Source organism: Lagenorhynchus albirostris, chromosome 10 (assembly GCF_949774975.1).
Source record: "Lagenorhynchus albirostris chromosome 10, mLagAlb1.1, whole genome shotgun sequence".
In the NCBI taxonomy this organism is placed as follows: domain Eukaryota; kingdom Metazoa; phylum Chordata; class Mammalia; order Artiodactyla; family Delphinidae; genus Lagenorhynchus; species Lagenorhynchus albirostris.
In genome coordinates this window covers 66,276,204-66,297,581 of record NC_083104.1, presented here as the reverse complement: position 1 = coordinate 66,297,581, position 21,378 = coordinate 66,276,204, and the positions used below count along the sequence as shown (strand labels likewise).

The window sequence follows — 21,378 nt, the reverse complement described above, 5'->3', positions numbered from 1 at the left end:
ATAGGGATGAGCACAGCCCACCCACCCAAATGCCACTTTTACGTGCTCCATGTTCACAACCACCAGCCCCGCTTTTCAGATGCCAACACCCACACAGGCCTGCAGCTTGAAAACTGCAAGCCTAAGAGTCAAGCCAGGTATTTCTGGGTCCAGAGTTCCGCCTCTGGACAAACAAAGGGCAGTCAGACCGCAGACAGCCTTTCAGGCTGTCCAACCACTGGGCCACCTGACCAGGCTGGAAGTGCCCCCATCGGATGCTGAAGGCAGACCTCTCTTCCCTCTGTGAGGTGAGGCAATTTGGGCCGGAGAGTCAGAAGCTCCCGGTAACCAACCCCTCCTCTCTGCGCACGTCCTTGGGGTTCCGCCAACCCCATCTCCAACCCTATTGCCCAGCCTGGAGGTCCAGTCGGGGAGCTGCGGGTGGCTCTGCCGGTGCTCTGGCGCCCTCTAGTGGCCATCCGCTCTAATGACAACTTTCAGCCCTTCCTCCTACCTCCCTCCCCAGCCATGGGGGCTGCACTCGACTTGGGCACCTGCAGCCTGATTTCGTACCTCCTCTCCCGCTAAGTGCAATGAAGTGCCCTACAGAGGGGGTATTTCTCTCTCAAAGTCTCCCAGGGCAATCACCTCTCCCTAGACTATCCCACTACTTTAAATCAGTCAGCCCTGCCCTTTAAGTCAGGTGAGCTGGCTTTAAATCAATCAGTGACTATGGAGAACAATACGGAGGTTCCTCAAAAAACTAAAAATAGAGTTGCCATAGGATCCAGCAATCCCACTCCTGGGCATATATCCAGAGAAAACTCTAATTCGAAAAGACACATGTACTCCAATGTTCACAGCAGCACTAGTAACAATAGCCAAGACATGGAAGCAACCTAAATGTCCAGCGACAGATGAATGGAGAAAGAAGATGTGGTACATACCTACTAAGGAATATTACTCAGCCATAAAAAAAGAATGAAATAATGCCATTTGCAGCAACATGGGTGAACCTAGAGATTATCATACTAAGGGCAGTCAGAAAGAGAAAGACAAATACCATATGATATAACTTATACGTGGAATCTAAAATATGATACAATGAACTTATCTACATAAAAAGAAACAGACTCAGAGACACAGAGAACAAACTTACAGTTACCAAAGGGGAAAGGTGGAGAGGGATAAATTGGGAGTTTGGAATTAGCAGCTACAAACTACTATATATAAAATAGATAAACACACAAGGTCCTACAGTAGAAATAAAATAAGGAGAAAGCTCTCCTCCCCACCAGCGTGCATGTGCACACACTCATACTCACACACACACTCACACTAACACCAGCCCAGGGAGACAGCCCAGGCATTGACTCTGAGATCACAATGAACAGGATCCAAAAAGCAATTATACTACACAGGCATTGTGCTAATACAATTATTGAAATTGCTAGTTGAAAACAGTTAATGGAATAATTAAGACAGACTGACCTAAAAGCTGATTTAAAATTAACCTGGCATGTGCACACCATCCAAATAATTACTCTCTCCTATGATCTAGTCTCTCATTAAAGTCAAATTTCTTTGGGAGAAATTCTACATTTTGCACCATACTTGGAAAGAAGAAGCCACACTCACTCACCTGCTGATGAAAGTGGAGGGTTATCAGCAGAGCTAAAGGGGAAATGAGCGTCCTGCCTTCCCAGGTGCTGAGAGATCCGTCTCGGCAACAAACCACCCTCCTTCCCACTTTTCCCTCAAGAAATGATGGAAACCTATTAAAATTGTATCAGCTGAGGACCCCAAATCACTAGGTGCCTGAGTGGGAGGGAGGTGCCTGTGGGGCTGGGGTCTCGCAGAGGCACCACAAACTCAGAGGAAACTCAGTAAGCTGTCATCCAACTCCTTTCTCCACAGGGGAGAAAAACGAGGCCAAGCAGGCAAGAGGCTTGTTGGAGGCCAAACACCAAGCCAGTGGCAGGGGTGGGAACAGAAACGATTTTCAGTTGAAAGCTCCCCCCACCCCCACAAACACCTCTCCTTTCTTTTATTTATTTTTGAATTTTATTTATTTTTTTTATACAGCAGGTTCATATTAGTTATCTATTTTATGCATATTAGTGTATACATGTCAATCCCAATCTCCCAATTCATCACACCATCACCCTCCACCCCCGCCGATTTCCCCCCTTGGTGTCCATACGTCTGTTCTCTACATCTGTGTCTCTATTTCTGCCCTGCAAACCAGTTCATCAGTACCATTTTTCTAGATTCCACATATATGCATTAATATATGATATTTTTCTCTTTCTGACTTATTTCACTCTGTATGACAGTCTCTAGATCCATTCACTCTACAAATGACCCAATTTCATTCCTTTTTATGGCTGAGTAATACTCCATTGTATATATGTACCACATCTTCTTTATCCATTTGTGTGTCGATGGGCATTTAGGTTGCTTCCATGACCTGGCTATTGTAAATAGTGCTGCAATGAACATTGGGGTGCATGTGTCTTTTTGAATTATGGTTTTCTCTGGGTATATGCCCAGTAGTGGTGCTGGGTCATATGGTAATTCTATTTTTAGTTTTTTAAGGACCCTCCATACTGTTCTCCATAGTGGCTGTACCAATTTACATTCCCACCAACAGTGCAAGAGGGTACCCTTTTCTCCACACCCTCTCCAGCATTTGCTGTTTGTAGATTTTCTGACGATGCCCATTCTAACTGGTGTGAGGTGACACCTCATTATAGTTTTGATTTGCATTTCTCTAATAATTAGTGATGTTCAGCAGCTTTTCATGTGCTTCTTGGCCATCTGTATATCTTCTTTGGAGAAATGTCTATTTAGGTCTTCTGCCCATTTTTTGATTGGGTTGTTTGTTTTTTTAATATTGAGCTATATGAGCTGTTTATATATTTTGGAGATTAGTCCTTTGTCCGTTGATTTGTTTGCAAATATTATCTCCCATTCTGAGGGTTGTCTTTTTGTCTTGTTTGTAGTTTCCTTTGCTTTGAAAAAGCTTTTAAATTTCATTAGGTCCCATTTGTTTATTTTTGGTTTTATTTCCATTACTCTAGGAGGTGGATCAAAAAAGATCTTGCTGTGATTTATGTCAAAGAGTTCTTCCTATGTTTTCCTCTAAGAGTTTTATAGTGTCCGGTCTTACATTTAGGTCTCTAATCCTTTTTTTTTTTTTTTTTTTTTTTTTTTTTTGCGATATGCTGGCCTCTCACTGCTGTGGCCTCTCCCGTTGCAGAGCACAGGCTCTGGACGCGCAGGCTCAGCGGCCATGGCTCACGGGCCCAGCCGCTCCGCGGCACTTGGGATCCTCCCTGACCGGGGCATGAACCCGTGTCCCCTGCATCGGCAGGCGGACTCTCAACCACTGCACCACCAGGGAAGCCCTCTAATCCATTTTGAGTTTATTTTTGTGTATGGTGTTAGGGAGTGTTCTAATTTCATTCTTTTACATGTAGCTGTCAAGTTTTCCCAGCACCACTTATTGAAGACACTATCTTTTCTCCATTGTATATCCTTGCCTTCTTTGTCATAGATTAGTTGACCATAGGTGCATGGGTTTAATCTCTGGGCTTTCTATCCTGTTCCATTGATCTATATTTCTGTTTTTGTGCCAGTACCATATTGTCTTGATTTCTGTAGTTTTGTAGTATAGTCTGAAGTCAGGGAGTCTGATTCCTTCAGCTCCGTTTTTTTCCCTCAAGACTGCTTCGGCTATTCGGGGTCTTTTGTGTCTCCATACAAATTTTAAGATTTTTTGTTCTAGTTCTGTAAAAAATGCCACTGGTGGGCCTCCCTGGTGGCGCAGTGGTTAAGAATCTGCTGGCCAATGCAGGAGACATGGGTTCGAGCCCTGCTCTGGGAAGATCCCACATGCCGTGGAGCAACTAAGCCTGTGCACCACAACTACTGAGCCTGCGCTCTAGAGCCCACGAGCCACAACTACTTAGCCGACGTGCCACATCTACTGAAGCCCGCGCGCTCTAGAGCCTGTGCTCAGCAACAAGAGAAGCTCACACACCGCAACGAAGAGTAGCCCCTGCTCGCTGCAACTAGAGAAAGCCTGTGTGCAGCAACAAAGACCCAACACAGCCAAAAATAATAAATAAAAATAAATTTATAAAAAATACTATACTAATATCAATAAAAATAATAATATGTTAAAAAATGCCACTGGTAATCTGATAGGGATTGCATTGAATCTGTAGATTGCTTTGGGCAGTACAGTCATTTTCACAATATTGATTCTTCCAATCCAAGAAAATGGTATATCTCTCCATCTGTTGGTATCATCTTTAATTTCTTTCATCAGTGTCTTACAGTTTTCTGCATACAGGTCTTTTGTCTCCCTAGATAGGTTTATTCCTAGGTATTTTATTCTTTTTGTTGCAATGGTGAATGGGATTATTTCCTTAATTTCTCTTTCTGATCTTTTGTTGTTAGTATACAGGAATGCAAGAGATTTCTGTGCATTAATTTTGTATCCTGCAACTTTACCAAATTCATTGATTAGCTCTAGAAGTTTTCTGGTGGCATCTTTAGGATTCTCTATGTATAGTATCATGTCATCTGCAAACAGTGACAGTTTTACTTCTTCTTTTCCAATTTGTATTCCTTTTATTTCTTTTTCTTCTCTGATTGCTATGTCTAGGACTTCCAAAACTATGTTGAATAATAGTGGCGAGAGTGGACATCCTTGTCTTGTTCCTGATCTTAGAGGAAATGCTATCAGTTTTTCACCATTGAGAATGATGTTTGCTGTGGGTTTGTTGCATATGGCCTTTATTATGTTGAGGTAGGTTCCCTCTATGCCCACTTTCTGGAGAGTTTTTATCATAAATGGGTGTTGAATTTTGTCAAAAGCTTTTTCTGCATCTATTGAGATGATCATATGGTTTTTCTTCTTCAATTTGTTAATATGGTGTATCACATTGATTGATTTGCATATATTGAAGAATCCTTGCATCCCTGGGATAAATCCCACTTGATCATGGTGTATGATCCTTTTAATGTGTTGTTGGATTCTGTTTGCTAGTATTCTGTTGAGGATTTTTGCATCTATATTCATCAGTGATATTGGTCTGTACTTTTCTTTTTTTGTAGTATCTTTGTCTGGTTTTGGTATCAGGGTGATGGTGGCCTCATAGAATGAGTTTGGGAGTGTTCCTTCCTCTGCAATTTTTTGGAAGAGTTTGAGAAGGATGGGTGTTAGCTCTTCTCTAAATGTTTATAGAATTCACCTGTGAAGCCATCTGGTCCTGGACTTTTGTTTGTTGGAAGATTGTTAATCACAGTTTCAAATTCATTACTTGTGATTGGTCTGTTCATATTTTCTTTCTTCCTGGTTCAGTCTTGGAAGGTTATACCTTTCTAAGAATTTGTCCATTTCTACCAGGTTGTCCATTTTATTGCCATAGAGTTGCCTGTAGTAGTCTCTTATGACGCTTTGTAATTCTGTGGTGACTGTTGTAACCTCTCCTTTTTCATTTCTAATTTTATTGATTTGAGTCCTCTCCCTCTTTTTCTTGATGAGTCTGGCTAAAGGTTTATCAATTTTGTTTATCTTCTCAAAGAACCAGCTTTCAGTTTTATTGATCCTTGCTATTGTTTTCTTTGTTTCTATTTCATTTATTTCTGCTCTGATCTTTATGATTTCTTTCCTTCTGTTAACTTTGGGTTTTGTTTGTTCTTTCTCTAGCTCCTTTAGGTGGAAAGTTAGATTGTTTATTTGAGATTTTTCTTGTTTCTTGAGGTAGGTTTGTATTGCCATAAACTTCCCTCTTAGAACTGCTTTTGCTGTATCTGGTTTTGGATCGTCATGTTTTCATTGTAATTTGTCTCTAGGTATTTTTTTATTTCCTCTTTGATTTCTTCAGTGATCTCTTGCTTATTTACTAACGTATTGTTTGGCCTCCATGTGTTTGTGTTTTTTACGTTTTTTCCCTCTGTAATTGATTTCTAATCTCATAGCATTGTGGTCAGAAAAGATGCTTGATATGATTTCAATTTTCTTAAATTTACTAAGGCTTGATTCGTGACCCAAGATGTGATCTATCCTGGAGAACGTTCCGCGCGCACTTGAGAAGAAAGTGTAATCTGCTGTTTTTGGATGGAATGTCCTATAAATATCAATTAAATCTATCTGGTCTAATGTGTCATTTAAAGCTTGTGTTTCCTTATTAATTTTCTGTTTGGATGATCTGTCCATTGGTGTAAGTGAGGTGTTAAAATCCCCCACTATTATTGTGTTACTGTTGGTTTCCTCTTTTATAGCTGTTAGCAGTTGCCTTATGTACTGAGGTGCTCCTATGTTGGGTGCATATATAGTTATAATTGTTATATCTTCTTCTTGGATTGATCCCTTGATCATTATGTAGTGTCCTTCATTCTCTTTTGTAACATTCTTTATTTTAAAGTCTATTTTATCTGAGTATTGCTACTCCAGCTTTCTTTTATTTCCATTTGCATGGAATATCTTTTTCCATCCCCTCACTTTCAGTCTGTATGTGTCCCTAGGTCTGAAGTGGGTCTCTTGTAGACAGCATATATATGGGTCTTGTTTTCGTATCCATTCAGCGAGCCGGTGTCTTTTGGTTGGAACATTTAATCCATTCATGTTTAAGGTAATTATTAATATGTATGTTCCTATTACCATTTTCTTAATTGTTATGGGTTTGTTTTTGTAGGTCCTTTTCTTCTCTTGTGTTTCCCACTTACAAAAGTTCCTTTAGCATTTGGTGTAGAGCTGGTTTGGTGGTGCTGAATTCTATTAGCTTTTGCTTGTCTGTAAAACTTTTGATTTCTCCATTGAATCTGAATGAGATCCTTGCTGGGTAGAGTAATCTTGGTTGTAGGTTCTTCCCTTTCATCACTTTAAATATATTGTGCCACTCCCTTCTAGCTTGCAGAGTTTCTGCTGAGAAATCAGCTATTAACGTTATGGGAGTTCCCTTGTATGTTATTTGTCGTTTTTCCCTTGATGCCTTCAATTTTTCTTTGTCTTTAATTTTTGTCAATTTGATTACTATGTGTCTCGGTGTGTTTCTCCTTGGATTTATCCTGCTTGGGACTCTCTGAGCTTCCTGGATTTGGGTGGCTATTTCCTTTCCCATGTTAGGGAATTTTTCGACCATAATCTCTTCAAATATTTTCTCCGGTCCTTTCTCTCTCTCTTCTCCTTCTGGGACCACTATAATGTGAATGTTGGTGTGTTTAATGTTGTCTCAGAGGTTTCTTAGGCTGTCTTTCATTTCTTTTTATTCTTTTTTCTTTCTGTTCCATGGCAGTGAATTCCACTGTTCTGTCTTCCAGGTCACTTATCAGTTCTTCTGCCTCAGTTATTCTGCTATTGATTCCTTCTGGTGTATTTTTCATTTCAGTTATTGTATTGTTCATCTCTGTTTGTTTGTTCTTTAATTCTTCTAGGTGTTTGTTCTTTAATTCTTCTAGGACTTTGTTAAACATTTCTTGCATCTTCTCGATCGTTGCCTCCATTCTTTTTCCAAGGTCATGGATCATCTTCACTATTATTATTCTGAATTCTTTTTCTGGAAGGTTGCCTAGCTCCACTTCATTTAGTTATTTTTCTGGGGTTTTATCTTGTTCCTTCATCTGGTACAAAGTCCTCTGCCTTTTCATTTTGTCTATCTTTCTGTGAATGTGGTTTTCCTTCCCCAGGCTGCAGAACTGAAGTTCTTCTTGTTTCTGCTGTCTGCCCTCTGGTGGATGAGGCTATCTCCTCCTCCTTTCAACTCACAGTTTCCTGCCTTATCCCAGACCAGAAGAGCTCTTGGCCTGGTGTGTGGCTACGCAGAGGTGCTGTTGGGCTGGACCAGGGTCCTGAGGTCATGCCACAGGGTGGTCCCAGGCTGTTGGGCAGTTTTCTCTTGTCCGCATCTCTAGCCAGCTGCCTGCCATTGGCCAATTCAGGATTCTGTGATGGCGTTGGGCCTGTGTGCAGGATGCACTTGAGGAGGCCCACCTGTGGGAGGAGGGTCGTGGCCGCCCCACCCTCCAAGGGGCTGAGGCTCCTGGCGGGAAGCTCTCAGCCAGTGTCTGAACAAAGGACGTTGTCCTCATTCTTTGTAAACCCTCAGAGTTACCTCGATAACATTTTTTTAAATGGACTTCCCACTTGGCATATTTATGAGATAAAGAATTTCCCCCATTAAAATTCAGGAACAACATGTTATTAGAATGCAAATGATCTATTAGTTGGAGCACTTTAAAATTCTAACCAGAAAACACTCACTCTTCACCCTCTTGGGCATCTTTATTTATCCCTCTGATTTCTCCAGAACCTTTCCTTCAAGGAGAAATCTCTGGGCTCTGCAGGGACTGTGAGTGGTGACAGGTAATTCTGAGATTGAAAAGCTGGAGGAAAAGAGACAAGGTCTGTAAACATCTGGATAGTTGGGGTAAAGGAGGTTTCTCCATGGAGAGGTGTAAACACAAGTATAAAGGTCTGGGTGTGGGGCTGGCATGAAAGGTGGCCTGACAGCACATGGATCAGAGGCCCCGACTGGGGAGATGCCCTGAGTGGGGCTTCTGCACAAGGTGGAGGGCAGTGGCTACGGTTTGGGCCGGGGAGGAGGGAAATGCGTGGGTCACCAGCTATTGTTCTGACTGCTCCTGGGAAGGAGCGTGTCATTTCCTGGCTGATGAGTCGGGGGAGGGACTGGGTCTGTGTGGCCTGGTCAGGAAAGGGGGGATACTGAGTCTCAGCAGAGTCTTTGCGGGGAAGGGTGTTTGAGGGAAGGTTTCCCAGACACAGAGGGTAAGGGGATTTCTGGACCTTCAGGTCACCTTCAACATTGTCGAAAGGCAATGGGCTGTGACAGGAGGGAGGGGACACTCAGACCCTGGGCTGTGACAGGAGGGAGGGAATGTGTATGCACCTCAAGGGTCAGAGAGGCAGGCTTGGCGCCACCTGCTGGCCAGCTGGGAAGTGCAGGCCGCAACCTCTCAGTTCTGTGAAGCCCATGCTCCCAGCTGGCAAGCCTGCAGAAACCACTAAATTTGGAAATTCAAACTGAAATGGAGCCACATATCCCATGACTTCTCCAAAAATAGTTATAGAATAGTTAATTGGAAACCATATTCAATCAAAAGACCGTAGGCACAAACTTTACAACTTACACCAACATTCACTCAAAATTGTCCATAGACAAATTTAAAATGCAAAACTATAAAAATTGTAGATGAAAACATAGAAGGAAATCTACATAACCTTGGACTTGGTGAATTTTAACACAAAACCTCAAAAGCTGATCCACAAAAGAAATAAAATTTTGAACATGGACTTTAAAAATTTAAAACTTTAAAGTCTCAGAAAACCAAAAGACAAGCCACAAATTGGGAGAAAAAATATTTGCAATATGCATATCTGATAAGAATTTGTACAACTATAAAGCAAACACCTTCATTACAGATGGGTAAAGATCTGAACAGACACCTGACCAAAGAAGACATACAGATAATAAATAAGTGGACAAAAATATGATCAATGTCATATATCATTAGGGAATTACAAATTAAAACAACAGGACAGGGACTTCCCTGGTGGTGCAGTGGTTAAGAATCGACCTGCCAATGCAGGGGACATGGGTTTGAGCCCTGGTCCAGGAAGATCCCACATGCTGTGGAGCAACTAAGCCGGTGAGCCACAACTACTGAGCCTGCACTCTAGAGCCCACAAGCCGCAACTACTGAGCCCGCGTGCCTCAACTACTGAAGCCCGTGTGCCTAGAGCCCATGCTCTTCAACAAGAGAAGCCACTGCAATGAGAAGCCCGCGCACCGCAACGAAGAGTAGTCCCTGCTCGCCGCAACTAGAGAGAAAGCCCACGCAGCAACAAAGACCCAACACAGCCAAAAATAAAAAAATAAATAAATTTAAAAAATAAACAAACAAAACAACAAGACAGCACCACACACCTATTAGAGCTGCTAACCTCCTCCCAAAATGACAATACCGATTACTGGAGGAAGGGGAACAACAGCAACTCTTCTTCATTGCTGATGGAACGCACAGACGGCCTCTTGAGATACAGGTTGGCAGTATTTTCCAAAGCCAAAGAGGTCTCACATCTTGAGATCCATCCATCATGCCTCCAGTATTCACACAACTACTTTGGAAAACTGTATCCACACAAAAACAAGGATGCTATTATGCACAGAACCTCTACTCATAATGTCTAAACCTTACAGGAATTAGGATGTGTTCAGTAGATGATGCATAAGCAAACTGGGGTACATCCATGTGAAAGGGAGCAGAATATGACACCCTGAAATGTGGAATTTCAAGAGAACCTAAAAAGCTAAAACAATTTTTAGAAAGAAAATCAACACAGCACACAGCAACATTAAATAAAATGCTGTGATACTGGCATGAAGATATACATACAGATGAATGCAACTGAATGGAGATCCTAGAAATAAACCCATTCATCTATGATGAACAGATTTCAGACTACAGTCAACAGCATTAAAATGGGGGGAAATGGTGTTTTCAACAAATGGTGCTAGGTGACTGGCTAACCACATGCAGAGGAATGAAATTGGACCCTTACCTCATACCACATACAAAAAGCATCTCAAAATACATAAAAGGCTTAAATGTAAAAAGTAAAATTTTACTCAGCTCCTTGAATCCACGGGTTCCACATCAATGGATTCAACCAATGCCAGATCAAAAACTATTAGAAAAAAAATGCCAAAAAGTTTCAAAAGGAAAAACTTGAATTTACCACATTCCAGCAACTATTTACATAACATTCACATTGTTTTTACAACATTTATATAGCATTCATATTGCATTAGTTCTTATACACAATCTAGGAATGATCTGAAGTATACAGGAAGATGTACCTAGGTTATTTGCAAATACTATATCATTTTATACAAGAGATTTGAGCATCCATGGATTTGGGTATCTGTGGGGTGTCCTGGAACCAATCCCTCATGGATACTGAGGGACGACTCTGTAAAATCTCCAATAAAACATAGGGATAAACCTTCATAACCAGCAACCAGAAGAAAAAAATTAGATTTCCTTAAATTAAAAAGCTTTGTGCATCAAAAAAATGCAATTTAGAAAGTGAAATGACAGCCCACAGAATGGAAGAATTTCACATTATATTTATATCTGATAAGTGTTTATCCAGGTGTATCAAGAACTTTTACAACTCATCAACAAAGACAAATAACCCAATTTTAAATGTGGACAAAGGACTTAAATAGACCCTTCCCCAAACAAGACATGCAGATGGTCAACAAGCAGCTGAAAAGATATGATGGAAATGCAACTTAAAACCACAATGCAATAATAATGCCTTCACACATGCTAAAATGGGTATAATCAAAAACATTTAAAATAACAAATGTTGGCAACAATGCAGAGACACTGAAACTTTTAAACCTTATTGTGGAAATGGAAAATGGTGCAACCTCTCTTTACTCTATGAATATACAATTATCTATGGTTCAACAACTCCACCCCTAGATATAGAACCCAAAGAATTGAAAACAGGTGTACACATCTATTGACAGCAGCACTGTTCACAACAGCCAAAAGGTAGAAACAATGCTAATGTCCACCAATGGGTAAATGGATAAGTGACATGGAGGCTGATCCATATTATTCTGTCTTAAAAGGAATCAAGTGAAATGATATAGTCTCTGTTGAAAACAGTATGGCAGTTCCTCAAAAACTTCAACATAGAATTAACATATGATCCATCAATTCCACATCAGGGTATACCCAAAAGATTGAAAGCAGGGACTGGAACAGATACGGGTACACTCATCTTCATAGCAATATTAATCACAGTAGCAAAAGGTGGAAGCGACCCAAGTGTCAATGGATGAATGGATAAACTAAATGTGGTATACACAAAAAGCATTGAAAATTCATCCTTAAAAACTAAGGAAATTCTGACACGTGCTACAACATATATTAACCTTGATCCATTATGATAAGTGAAATAGCCCTGTCACAAAAGAACAAAAATGATATGATTCCACTTATATGAGGTATCCAGAGAAGTCAAGTTCAAAGGCAGAAAATAGAATGCAGTTGCTGAGGGGAATTAGTGTTTAATGGCTACAGAGTTTCATTGGTGAAAATGGAAAAGATCTGAACGTGGATGGTGAGGATATTTGTACAACAATATGAGTGTGGTTAATGCCATAGAACTGTGTACTTAAAATGGTTTAAATAGTAAATGTTATGTACATTTAATCACAATAAAAAATGAATGAAGGGCTTCCCTGGTGGCGCAGTGGTTGAGAGTCCGCCTGCCGATGCAGGGGACACGGGTTCGTGCCCCGGTCCGGGAAGATCCCACATGCCGCAGAGTGGCTGGGCCCGTGAGCCATGGCTGCTGAGCCTGCGCGTCCGGAGGCTGTGCTCCGCAACGGGAGAAGCCACAACAGTGAGAGGCCCACATACCGCAAAAAAAAAAAAAAAAAAAAAAAGAATGAAGTACTGATACATGTTCCAATACAGAAAAGGTCACCCAGATCTTATTCATCCTATGCACTTTCAATCCATCAAGGTTGTGATAATGAGGGAAAGTATCACTCATCATTTCAGAAGAACAAAACAGGATCAGAATGAAAAGAGACATTTCCCTAGTGTTGGGGCAGCTGGTGAAAGTTGAAGTGGGCCTGTGAATTGCATCATAATGTGGAAACCATGATATTTCCTCATGTGGAGGTTTCGTGCTGGTTCCCTGGAAGAGTGTCCCTATTTTGGGACACTGAAGTGTTTTGTGTACAGTGGCAAATGTGAGTACTTTGTACTGCTATTTTAAATTTTCTATACGTTTGAAATTACTGGTAAATAAATTACTTTTCAAAACAGTCATGTCAATAAAAGGAAAGAAATGTAGAGAAGACAACAACCTTTGCTATAGAGACCAAGCCCTACCCAGATTCTGCTCACCCAAAATGATGATGCAATTCACCCTTGTAGGACTTCACACGTTTTTAAGGGACACTGTGGGAAGATTATATTAGTAGCCACTATGTCTTGGGTGTTGTGTATGACCTGGATGTGGTAGAAACAGTGGGATTTCTAATTCCAGTTTTCTGTATTAAATCACCAAAAAACTGTTAGAACCAATAAACGAATTCAGTAAAGCTGCAGGATACAAAATCAATACACAAAAATCAGTTGTGTTTTTCTACACTCATAATGAACCATCAGAGAGAGAGAAATCAAGAAAACAATCCCATTTACAATAACATCAAAAGAACCAACTACCTAGGAATAAATTTAACCCAAGACATGAAAGAGCTGCACACTGAAAACCTTAAGACATTTGATGAAGAAACTGAAGACACAAATAAATGGAAAGATATCCTGTGCTCATGAATGGAAACAATTAGTAGTGCTAAAATGTCCATTCTACCCAAAACAGTGTGCACATTCAATGCAATTCCTATCAAAATTCCAATGGAATTTTTCACAGAGGCTGAACAAACAATCCTGACATTTGCATGGAACCACAAAGGACCCCGAACAGCCAAGGGGATCCAGAGAAAGAAGAACAGCAGCTGGAGGAAACTCACTCACTGACTTGAAACCATATTACAAAGGTACAGTAACCAAACAGTGTAGAAATGGCACAAAAAGAAGCACACGGGCCAGAGGAATAGAATAGAGAGCCCAGGAAAAAAACACACATATGAGGTCAGTTAATTTATGACAAAGCTGCCAGGGATATACATCAGGGAAAGGACTGTCCCCTCAATGAACTGTGTGCGTGATAGACAGAAGGAGAGAATTACTGTGTTGGTGTCTTGGGGACATTTGGAGGAGTTTCTGACAGTGGGGACGCAATCTGTCCATCTTTTCCCTCCTTGGCAGAAATCTCCATGACATGAGCCTCTCTAAGAATCCTCCCCGAATTGGGGCCTGAAGAAATCAGAGCTGAGATTCCAATTGTCTTTACAGACAATATTGCAAGTATAACTATTACTTCAACAAGATAATTAAAAATGCTATTGTTGGGAATTCCCTGGCAGTCCAGTGGTTAGGACTCCACGCTTTCACTGCTGCAGGCAGTGGGTTCAATCCCTGGTCAGAGAACTAAGATCCCACAAGCCACATGGCATGGCCACACACACACACACACACACACACACACACACACAAAATGTTATTATTGCCCTTTATTCCAAATGTGTAAGAGGGGAAGTGTGGTTCCATGCACATTCCATTCTAAACACTACGAGCCTAGTGTTTAGAGCTGTCTGATTTGATTGGACCTGTTCATTCATCCCCGACTGGCTTCAAACTCATCTGAATTACTGGCAATGACCAAGCCGAATCCAGAGACTCACCAGCGAGAAGGACACTGATGGAAACTTTCCTATTACCTGTCCTGTTGGTTTCTCTGCACCTTCTGGTCACTAGGTTGTGTCACTCCCTATGGTGCTGGGGTATCAAGTTTTTAATACGATTATCACCAATCATGAGACTAGAAAGAACAGAAATTCAGGCTATCCCATGAAATCTCTCTGAAACTAGAGGACAGAGTCACTTTATTTTCCTGGTTTAACAGGTCAGTTAGTTGTTGCTCATTACTAACTAGCCCTCTTTTACCATCATGCCAGGCAGTCAACTGAGATTTACTCATATTTATATTTACACTAGTTCTCCCTCAAAGAGCCTTCTGGATCAAAAGTGTGCACAACATCACCTCAGTCTGGAAATACTGGAAAGGCAGAATAAATCCAGTTTAATGTGCCTCATGTAAATCATTTCTTACAGGGAATTCTCTTAGTGGGAAAGGTCAATGTTTTCCACCAAGTAAAAATAAATATAATACTGATCTGATCTCATCTGATCTCAAAATCGTGTTTTCTATAGGCACACATACAAACACACACACACTGGTATGGGCACACACACATGCACATGGGCAGACACACACCCTCTGCTAAAGTTACCAATAGCTTTTAAGGTCAGTGAAATCCATGATTACGGGCTTACGCTGTGGAATGAGCTGGATCTGGGTTTAAATCCTGCTTCTGGCTGTGCAACAGGGCACTTTACCTCCCTGCATGGTTTTCCTCTGCTGGTAAACAACACCCATGACAGAAGGGTTAATGTAAGGATCAGACAGAACAGTGCCCACTAAACTGGTGCTTCTCCAACTCCACAGTGCACACGAATCATCTGGGAATCATGTTACACTGGAGATGCTGATTCCGATTCTCAAGTGGGGCTTGATGCTCTAAGTTCCTAGGTGACCTTACACTGCTGGTCCATGCACCAAACTTTGCGTAGCAAAGCACATACTGAAACCTTACAAAAGGGAAACCAAAATTGCTATCCAGTGGTCCTGCCAGCCAAGTAAGAGAAGAAAGCTAAGAGGATTTTTTCGGTGCCCAGTGTGAGCTTGGTGTAAACTCAGTTTCTCTAGGTGTGGAGAAGATGACACGTCTGGGGCCAGGCTTTATTCTGTCCCCTCATGAGCCTCAGCAATGACTTAATTTCCATTCTTCTGCCCAGGGTCAGTCAGGGGCCATGCGAACCCACAGAGATGGGGAGTCTCATACCTGTCATAGTCCTGGCAAATCTCCCCCACGGCCAGCAAGGCCTTCAGGTACTCGCTGGGCTGCTAGGCGTAGATGTAGTGCAGGGAACAGCTGTTCCTGGGGTCCCCATTTGAGGCAGTGGACTCTATAGCTACCTGGAAGAGAAGACAGGCGAATGGGTGGATTTAAAGTGAACGCATCTGTACGACAAAGGAGGCAAGACTATACAATGGTGGAAAGACAGTCTTTTCAACAAACGGTGCTGGGGAAACTGGTTAGCTACATGTAAAAAAATGAAATTAGATCATTCTTTAACACCATACACAAAAATACGCTCAAAATGGATTAAAGACCTAAATGTGAGACTGGACACTATAAAACTCCTAGAGAAAAACATAGGCAGAACACTCTCTGACATAAATCACAGGAATATCTTTTTCGGTCCATCTCCAAGAATAATGGAAATAAAAACAAAAATAAACAAATGGGACCTAATTAAACTCAAAAGCTTTTGCACAGCAAAGGAAACCATAAACAAAATGAAAAGACAACACACAGATTGGGAGAAAATATTTGTAAACGATGTGACCAATAAGGGATTAGTCTCCAAAATTTACAAACAGCTCATGAGGCTTAATAACATCAAAACAAACAACCCGGGGCTTCCCTGGTGGTGCAGTGGTTGAGAATCTGCCTGCTAATGCAGGGGACACAGGTTCGAGCCTGGTCTGGGAGGATCCCACATGCCACGGAGCAACTAGGCCCGTGAGCCACAACTACTGAGCCTGCGTGTCTGGAGCCTGTGCTCTGCAACAAGAGAGGCCGTGATAGTGAGAGGCCCGCACACCGCAATGAGGAGTGGCTCCCGCTTGCCACAACTAGAGAAAGCCCTTGCACAGAAACGAAGACCTAACACAGCAAAAATAAATAAATAAATTTAAAAAACAAAAAAAAACAAAAAAAAACAAACAACCCAATCAAAAAATGGGCAGAAAACCTAAATAGACATTTCTCCAAAGAAGATATATAGATGGCCAAGAGGCACATGAAAAGATGTTCAACATCGCTAATTATTAGAGAAATGCAAATCAAAACCACAATGAGATATCACCTCACACCAGTCAAAATGGCTATCATCAAAAAATCCACAAACAATAAATGCTGGAGAGGGTGTGGAGAAAAGGGAACCCTCTTGCACTGTTGGTGGGAATGTAAAGTAGTACAGCCACTATGGAGAACAGTATGGAGGTGCCTTAAAAAACTAAAAATAGAGCTACCATATGACCCTGCAATCCCGCTCCTGGGCATATATCCACAGAAAAACATGGTCTGAAAGGATACATGCACCCAATGTTCACTGCAGCACTGTTTACAATAGCCAAGACATGGAAGCAACCTAAACGTCCATGCAACAGAGGAATGGTTAAAGGAAGATGTGGTACATGTACATAATGGAATATTACTCAGCCATTAAAAAGAATGAAATAATGCCATTCGCAGCAACATGGATGGACCTAGAGACTGTCATACTGAGTGAAGTAAGTCAGACAGAGAAAGAGAAATATCACAATATCCCTTATATGCGGAATCTAAAAAGAAATAATACAAAGGAACTCATTTACAAAACAGAAACAGCCTCATAAACTTAGAGAACGAATTTATGGTTACCGGGGGGAAGGGATAGTCAGGGAGTTTGGGATCGACATGTACACACTGCTATATTTAAGATGGATAACCAACAAGGACCTAATGTATAGCACACAGAACTCTGCTCAATGTTATGTGGCAACCTGGATGGGAGGGGAGTTTGGGGGAGAATGGACACATGTATATGTATGGCTGAGTTGCTTTGCTGTGCACCTAAAATTATCACAACAGTGTTAAGTGGCTATACCCCAATATAAAATTAAAAGTTAAAAAAATAAAATAAAGTGAACGCATCTTGTAGGAATTGCAATCAGCCCTGAGAGAGACACGGCCTGAGGGGGTGGGGGGAAAGCAGCACGTTATACACACTGCTGATAAGTGATAAGTAGGGTTAAAGAACAAATTCATTAGCTTTAAAAACTAGTTACTAGGGAATTCCCTGGTGGCCCAGGGGTTAGGACTAGGCACTTTCACCGCCGAGGGCCTGGGTTCAATCCCTGGTTGGAGAACTAAGATCCTGTAAGCCAAAGGATCTTTTTTAAAAATAATTAATTAATTAAATTTATTTTTGGCTGCATTGGGTCTTCGTTCCTGCGTGCAGGCTTTCTCTAGTTGTGGTGAGCGGGGGCTACTCTTTGTTGCGGTGCATGGGCTTCTCACTGCTGTGGCTTCTCTTGTTGTGGAGCATGGGCTCTAGGTGCACGGGCTTCAGTAGTTGTGGCACAAGGGCTCAGGAGCTGTGTCTCGCGGGCTGTAGAGAGCAGGCTCAGTAGTTGTGGCGCACGGGCTTAGTTGCTCTGCGGCATGTGGGTTCTTCCCAGGCCAGGGCTCGAACCCGTGTCCCCTGCCTTGGCAGGTGGATTCTTAACCACTGTGCCAGCAGGGAAGCCTGGAAGGTCAGTTCTAATGTCTTTAAAAATGTGACATTTTATTGGAAGTGCATTTTATGTTTTTGTTTTTTTGGCCGAGCCATGCAGCATGTGGGATCTTAGTTTCCTGACTAGGGATGGAACCCGTGCCCCCTGTAGTGGAAGCACAAAGTCTTAACCACTGGACAGCCAGGGAAGTCCCTGGAAGTGCATTTAAAATTTTCTGTCTTGATATTTGGAGACTCCAGTGGACTAGCTACTGTTGCCAAGGCAGTATGACTTTGGGCTATTGCAGGGATCCAAAGGGGTTTTTGTTGGTGTTTTAAAAAAATATTAACATGAGAAAAATGGAAAAAGTAAATATACAAGCTAAATTCAGCCTCTTTTCTCTTCAAAATGCATAAAATACAGATCCTCTGGTTATATCTCTGATTTAAAAATACAAAGACTCATGAAGTGATTTTCCCAACTGGCAGAGAGACTTTCTCCCAGTCGGTAGAGCTGGTACCATCAAAGTCCTCTTCTCATTCTTTGTTCTGGATTGAGACCCCTCTGAAAATGTGGGACATTGATTCTACACAATATTAACTCCTCACCTCCCAACATGTTTACCTCCAAATGGAAAAATTCTTTATGTGAATAAAGGTGGTCATCGAGGTCCAGCGTGTTCTCTTTGAGGGAACTCATGAAGAGAAGACAGAGAAACGCATGGTGCAAACCATACAAATACATTCAGTTGGGTTCCAAAAGATTCAAATGCAGATGAGAATAAAGATCCCACCACCAACCCATTTTTTTTCTCTGTGATTATTCCTTCTAGTCAGTATAATGTAAAAGTGTTTGGTCACGAAGATGGGCTCAAATCATCTGATGATGGGAAGAATCAAAGCCTCTATTTCCTGGAATACTACATAAAACTTCTGTAGAAACAGATAACATCTTTGCTTCCTACTAACTGGAATGTGGTATTTTAAAATCAGAAGTCCAACTGCAGATCAAGAAACCCTGTAGTACAAGGCACTTTTTTTTTTAAATAAATTTATTTAATTTTGGCTGTGTTGGGTTTTCGTTTCTGTGTGTGGGCTTTCTCTAGTTGCGGCGAGTGGGGGCTACTTTTCAACGCGGTGCACGGGCTTCTTATTGTCGTGGCTTCTCTTGTTGCAGAGCACAGGCTCTAGACGCGCAGGCTCAGTAGTTGTGCCTCAAAGGCTTAGTTGCTCTGGGCCTGTGGGATCTTCCCAGACCAGGGCTCGAACCCGTGTCCCCTACTTTAGCAAGCAGATTCTTAACCACTGCGCCACCAGGGAAGTCCAGTACAAGGCACTTTTTAATCAAACCCTCCAAAACCAGGGTCTCCTTAAGGCAAACCAAGGGTTTAAACAAAATGCTACGTTGTTACCAGAGACCGGGAGATAAACATGAAGTCTCTGAAGTGCAATGAAAATACAACTCACAAACCTCAGAGTAATGATTTTTAAAGAACTGTTTGGAAGCTCTAGGAAAGTGCCTGTCTCATGCTGGGAAGCTCGCTGGACCCCAACGGCTCCTGCTCCCAATAAATGATGCCGGGAGTGTGTCTGGAAGAATAAACATGAGACTGAGCATTCATAGGAACGGTATAGGTTTGATGTCCATGTGCGTCTTCACACGGGAACACGTGAGCAGATCTTTAGTTCCATTCTAGGCAAGCTCCTCTCATCCGACCATTCAAAACTGCCCAGCCACTCCCACCATGGACAGATACTTCCTTTCACTGAATGCTCAGGGGAAATCACCTGGTTTGGATGCGGTTTGAGTTTGATCCTGTGACACCATCAGCATTTCCCACCAGAGATAAATGAGGAGATTCTGGCCTTTATTAGTATGCTATGAACACAGGTGTCCTGGCTGTACTTGCCAACCCTTCTATTTTTATTCACCTACCTACCTGTGAGTGCCTTTGACCTACTCTGAGCTCAGACCCTTGATCTATTAGAGTAACTCTGTCAGTCTTTCTTTAAAAATGAACAGGCAATAAAATGAATTTAACCCAGAAGCAGCAGCTCAGCAAGGGAAATGAAAACATCAGAAGCACCTTTTCGGCCGAGGCCAGAGCTTCAGGGGTCCCTCCAGTCCCCTCCCCCGCCCCCTCCTCCCTGGTACTTTATCTAATAGAGGAAGGAGCACGGAGGGACTTGGCTGAATCAAGGGACCTGCGAGACTATGGATGAGTTTTAAGCCCGAGACGCAACTAAATATTATTGGAACCTACTGTACGGGGGACGGGGAGGGGAGGTTAGGAGGCTGAGAGGCTGAGTCCCAACGCAGCGGGTCCAGCCCCGGGACCCAGCGCAGACGAACCACCCCCACCCCGCCCCCTCGATTCCCAGCAGCCAGGAGGAGGAGCCCTGCGACTCCAGCCCGGACTCTGCGCCTCCCCCTCCCCGAGTCCCCTCGGGACGCACAAGTCGGGCCCCTTGCTCACCCCAGCCGGCCCAAGCAAGCCGGGCGGTGGGCAGGGGCGAGATGAGGGGCCGAAGTTCCCCTGGACGAAGATGCTGCGCGCAGCTCTTCCTAAAGAGCAGGGGCGGCTCGAAGCGAACCCCTGTGCCTCAAAAGTTGGTCTCGCCGGGAGGGGAGGCCCGGGGACGCGGCGCCGGGGCCGGGCCCAACTTACCTGGCGCGCGGCCCGGAGGGCGGACGGGGCTTAGCTGGCGGGGCCAGTCCAGCCCGCGGCGGCAGTTCGGCCATGGGCGCGGCCGGGCTTCGTGCCGCGCTCCCCTCGGGCGCTGGGCACTCTGCCAGGGTGGAGGGAAGAGACGCCGAGCCGGGAATTCAAGCTCCGCGAGACCCGGGCTCCATTCTGGACGGCGGGGGCGGGGCCGCTTGGCCCACTGTCACGTGCCCGGCCCTATTTCAGGCGCCCTAGCTTTAGGGCAGGTGCCCAGCCTTCAAATCATGTAAACCGGCTCTTCGTCTCTGAAAGGGCTCCAGGTCACTGTTTGCCCCTCCAGCCTGCAACTTTAAAAGTTGTAACTTCCCCGTTGACTCCAGCGCCTAACATAGCTTCTGGCAGAAAGGCTGAGATCAGTGATTGTTCAACGCTCGGATAAGTGAGACCCTTCTCTTGGAGGAGGGGTGTGGGGACAGGAGGAAGAGGCTCAGATGGAAAGGGAAGAAGGAAGCTTGGGGAGAACTCAAGAGAAAGGGCAGGGATGAACACAGCCTGCTCACCCAAATACTGCCGCTTTTACACGCTCCACTGTTCTCGACCGCCAGCCCCGTTTTCCAGATGCCAACACCCACGCAGGCCTGCGGCTTGCAAACTGCAA

The 21,378-nt window shown here is 43.0% G+C and overlaps 1 long non-coding RNA gene across 3 annotated transcripts in view; it reads right to left on the bottom strand.

Annotated features, from left to right (window-relative positions):
* Window positions 1-20,837, bottom strand: part of LOC132527288 (uncharacterized) — a 52,600-nt gene extending 31,763 nt beyond the window's left edge. For 2 of the 3 annotated variants that reach the window (XR_009542940.1, XR_009542938.1), the window contains exons 1-2: window positions 20,724-20,837; window positions 15,573-15,706 (exon numbers count right to left, since the gene is read on the bottom strand). This is a non-coding gene — a long non-coding RNA (uncharacterized LOC132527288). The other variant, XR_009542939.1, reaches the window with a different exon arrangement.
* Window positions 20,838-21,378: the final 541 nt, after the last annotated feature.